Source organism: Myotis brandtii, unplaced genomic scaffold, assembly GCF_000412655.1.
Source record: "Myotis brandtii unplaced genomic scaffold, ASM41265v1 scaffold959, whole genome shotgun sequence".
In the NCBI taxonomy this organism is placed as follows: Eukaryota; Metazoa; Chordata; class Mammalia; order Chiroptera; family Vespertilionidae; genus Myotis; species Myotis brandtii.
The window spans coordinates 503,667-508,916 of NW_005371966.1; positions in this window are offsets into that span (position 1 = coordinate 503,667).

The following is a 5,250-nucleotide window of genomic DNA, read 5'->3' on the forward strand; positions in this document are numbered from 1 at the left end:
TTTGTTTTTTAATATATTTTATTGATTTTTTACAGAGAGGAAGGGAGAGGGGTAGAGAGTTAGAAACATCGATGAGAGAGAAACATCAATCAGCTGCCTCCCGCACACCTCCCACTGGGGATATGCTTGCATCCAAGGTACATGCCCTTGACCGGAATCGAACCTGGGACTCTTCAGTCCGCAGACCAGTGCTCTATCCACTGAGCCAAACCAGTTAGGGCTAAAATATATATTTTTATTGATTTCAAAGAGGAAGGCAGAAGGAGAGAGAGAGAGAGAGAAAGAGAGAGAGAGAGAGACATCAATGATGAGAATCATTGATTGACTTCCTCCTGCAACCCTACACTGGGGATCAAGCCCACAACCCAGGGATGTGCTCTGACCAGGAATGGAACTGTGACTTCCTGGTTCATAGGTCAACACTCAACCACTGAGCCATACCAGCCGGGCCATTTTGTCCATCTTGAATAGTCATTTTCAGTGAGAGTCTGATATATCCTCACGGCCAGAATCAGAAGTCTCCAGAAGTTATTCTTGACTCCTCCCATCCCCTCACATCCGCAACACCAAATAACCAACACATTTTATCATCTTCCAGGTTGTATATATCTCCCATTTGCCTGGTACCGTCTCCGCGGACCCCACCCTAGCCACCATCATCTCTGTCAAGGCTGTGGGTACCCCACCCTGCCTCGCCCTCCAGCCTCCACTCCTGCCTCAGTTCTGTCAACACAGCAGGGTCACTCCGCAGAACCCAGATGGGGAACTCTGCTGTGGTTCACCCTCATTCAGACAGATCTGTGCCCGGGCAAGCCAGAAGGAAGCCAAACCGAACCGGTGTCCCTTAGTTCTTGTCTCAGTCCATTTTTTGAACCACAGTCGTGATGTGTGTGTGTGTGTGTGTGTGTGTGTGTGTGTGTGTGTTTTCCTAAAAATCTCCAAGAACCATGCCTGTGGTCTCCAGGCCACCAGTTGCTGTAGCAACCTGAGTAAGCACTGGTGAAAGGAAGCTTGCTTCACAGGGGCAGGCAGGCGGCAGAAGGGTCGAGAAGGGAGCACCGTAAGTGGGGGCTGCATGTTAGGTAAAGCAGAGTTAAGGAGTCTCCCAGGGACAGGAGATGCAGAGAAACGATGCCGAGCTAGTGAGAAACTGGAAGCGGGGGCCCACTTGTCCTACGCCTTCATTTTCTTTATCATCTCAGCAGATTGCAGATGTGACATCAGAAACCCTCCCGCCCCGTTGTTTTCTCTGGATGAGAATGAAAGCAGGTGAAGCGGGACTGGAGACCGCCCTCTGGGGTTGGCTTTTCTGCTGAGTCACTGCCTTAATGGCCACCCCAGATACCCGACTCCCCCTCTCTTAGCCTGTTTCTAAGGCAACCAGTGAGCGGGCTGGAGTGAGGCCAACCTGGGATCACAGGGACTCCCATTCCTGGCCACCATGTGGCCATATTTGTTTTTCTAGCCAGAACGTTGCTTTACAGTCCGATTTTGGAAAAAAAAAACAACCTTTTTCTTTTCCAACTACCTGATCATTACAGAGAAATCCAAACAGTGCTGCAGGGTAGTGTACAGAGGAAGAAACACCTTGGTCCACCCTCCCAGCCTGAACTCGCCTCCCCACAGCGGCTTCCAGTTCACTTCCCGTGACTCAGACCCCAATTCGCCTGCCTGCACCTTGCACCCGGCCTAGCACCCGACACGGAGGCTGCTCCTAGCACAGATGAGCCTCACTTTCCATCTGCAAAGCTGCAGAGTAGACACTGTATGAATATATTCTCAAGTTCCTTAACTGGTCCTCTGTGGAGGGTCAGTTAGATTATTTCCAGTTTTCCTGTTTGTGCTTTTGCCATCATAAACAATCCTGCAGCCTGGCCGGTGTGGCTCAGTGGTTGAGCATCAATCTATGAACCAGGAGGTCAGGGTTCGATTCCCAGTCAGGACACATGCCTGGGTTGTGGGCTCGATCCCCCAGTGTGGGGTGTGCAGGAGGCAGCCGATCCATGATTCTCTCTCATCATGAATGTTTCTGTCTCTCCCTCCCTCTTCCTTCCTCTCTGACATCAATAAAAATATATTTAAAAATAAAATAAAAATAAACAATCCTGCATCCTTGCACGTGCATTTTTGCACATGGAAGCAAGGGTATCTTTAAGCGAAACCCCCGTGGGAACTGGATGGCTAGGACATTTTGATAAATGTAAACTAAAGTAGCCTCCAGGACACTGAGCAGCGGCAAAAGTTTCACTTTTGCAAATGTAATCAGCGAAAAAGCACATCTTGCTTTTTATTGCCATTTTTTTCCATCTGAGTGAGATTAGATATTGCTTTATTGTCTTCACGGGCCTTTTGAGTTTCTTTTTGTGTGAGCTCTCAAGTCATGTTTGTGGTCAGACTTCCACTGGGTTGTGGGTTTCTTTCTTATTGGTGAGGAGAGTTCTTTCCAAATTCAGGAGGGAGGGTAACCCTTGGTCTCTCTGTATGTGTTATAGATATTCTCTGCTGGTTTTTAATGTATCTTTGACATCATTCATGCAAAAATGTACTCATCTTTTACTCTATGGCGTCTGGCTTGCAATATCAGGCTTAAAAGGGGTTTCCCCATTTCGAGATCATTTTTAAGAGCTGATCCTATTTTCTTCGGTTATGAGTTTATCTTTTTTTTTTTAAATATACATATTTCTATTGATTTCAGAGAGGAAGGGAGAGGGAGAGAGAGAGAAACATCAATGATGAGAGAGAATCATCGATCGGCTGCCTCCTACAAGCCCCCCACCGGGGATCAAGTCCACAACCCAGGCATGTGCCCCCGACCGGAATCGAACCTGGGACCCTTCAGTTCACAGGCCAACACTCTATCCACTGAGCCAAACCGGCCAGGGCATAGTTTATTTTTTAATGTTTAAATATTTTACGCAAAAGACCAACATTGATCTGATAGGTATGCACAGAGAACTGTGCCGGACAAACAGGTTACTCATGCTTTCCAAACACGCATGAGACTTTCAGGAAAATGTTGTGCTGTGGGCCACAGAGGAAATGTCAAGCACTTCCAATAAGTGGAAATCAGACAGCCCACCAACTGCCATGCAAGGAAAAGATAGCACCTCCTCCCTGCCTGCAAAATGTCCAACTGGACATTTAAAACCGCCTTTTTAAATAAAGTGTGGGTTAAGGAGGAAATTAAAAAGAAAAAGAAGAAAGAAAGAAAGAAAGAAAGAAAGAAAGAAAGAAAGAAAGAAAGAAAGAAAGAAAGAAAGGAAGGAAGAAAAAGACTAGCCTACCCTGTGTAGCTCAGCGTGGTTGAGCATTGAGCCAGGAACCAAGAGGCCACCGGTTCGATTCCCAGTCAGGGCACAAGCCGGGGTTGCAGGCTCAATCCCCGGTAGGGGGCGTGCAGGAGGCAGCCGATTGATGGGGTTTCTCTCTCATCGATGTTTCTATCTCTCTCTTCCTCTCTCTCTCTAAAAAATCAATAAAAAATATATTTAAATAAATAAAATAGAATGAAAAAGACTAAATGCTACATATAACTTTATGCCAATGCGTTTGACATTCTAGATTAAATGAACAACTTTGTTTGAGAATTAGAAATCTCCAAATGTGTCTCAAAAAGAAAACTGAATAGAACAAAAATCACATATGAGATGGAAGTGCCAGCCATAGCACTGAGCCTCTATAGGGCCAGAGGCCCTACAATGGCACAGGCGCAACCCATAGCTTGGGTTGAACACATGGTTCTGTTAGGGGCAAAAATAGAATATCGGGGACCAGCTACCGTATGGTCATGGGAAATGTTAATCCTGCTCTGTTAACCATAATTGCCTTGTGTTGGTTAAAGTAAGGACATTCTGACCTGGCTGGGAATTGTATGCCCCCAGGACCTGGGAGTCAAGCTTGCACCTGAGAGTCAACCTTGGACCTGGGCTTCAACCTTGGAACCATTCTCATTCCGGAACTGCCTATTATCATGGAAAGATTAATAGCCCTGTGGTCTAGACAGTGGAGTCCCACCCCAGCCTCCTACTTCCCCATGCCTGTAGTCCCTGCTTCCCCATGTAATCCTTGTCCTACCCTATATAAGCAGCTGGCTTATGGGGGGGGGGGCAGAGCAGATTTTGTGGGTGACCTGCTGCTCGCCAATACTGCTGCTGGCAGTATTGGAATAAACGCTCATTTGTGATTCAACCCTGTCTCTGCCGAATTGGCTCAAGTAGTGACAGGCAGCCTGGACCCATTGATTGTCCGGTTATAATTCTAGCCTTTCATAGAGGCATTCATGAAAGGTGGGGAACTCAGATGAGCTATTCCCAGACTCGGGGACCTTGCCTGACTGGAGCATGTTGGGGGGTGGGGGGCTGTATCTTCCCCTGCCCCGTGTGGTCATCTGGCTTTGGACACTCTTCTGCATCTTTGGCTAATTACCTTGGAAACCGAACACAGCCTACATTGAGGATGTGTGTGTGGGCAGCCACCAGAGCCACTAGAGGTGATAAAGGGGGACTTTCCCCCTGTTTTCCCAATTGCAGCTGTTGGCTGGAGACTCCCCAAAATGACCACCAGAAAAACCTGTTGATCAGACAAAGCTGAGTTTACTGTAATGCAGCACCACCACAAAGGAAGCGAGAAGAAACGCATAGATCTTTAGAGCTGGTGGCAATTTCAAGGTGGGACCTCAAAGTCAGGCCGGAAGTGATGGCATCACTTTGGTTTGGTGGACACAGCCTGGGCCAGGCTCGGACAGAACCACATGATGATCCACAGTGTTGGAGCACAGTCTTACCTTCCAGGAGCAAGTATGTCCTGGCATCAGAAGTTACATTGTTTTGCTCTGTTCCCAGATTGACAATAGGATGAGAAAGGATTCCCAGTCCCAGACTGTTTATCATGGGGACGGGAAGGCATGTTGGCTTGCCGTGAGTTTAATATAGGAAAGGATGTTGGTTTAGATTTTACTACTAAGACACCTAGGCCACTGTTGGCTCTCACTCCCCTGTAAGACCCAGTAATTTTCTCCTTAACTCACACTTTTAGAAGGACGGTTTTAATTTAAACATTAAAACCGCCAAGATGACTTGTTGCCCAGCCGGCGTGGCTCAGTGATTGAGTGTCCACCTATGAACCAGGAGGTCACGGTTCAATTCCCAGTCAGGGCATATACCCGGGTTGCGGGCTCGATCCCCAGTGTGGGGTGTGCAGGAGGCAGCCGATCAATGACTCTCATGGATGTTTTTCTCTCTCTCCTCCTTT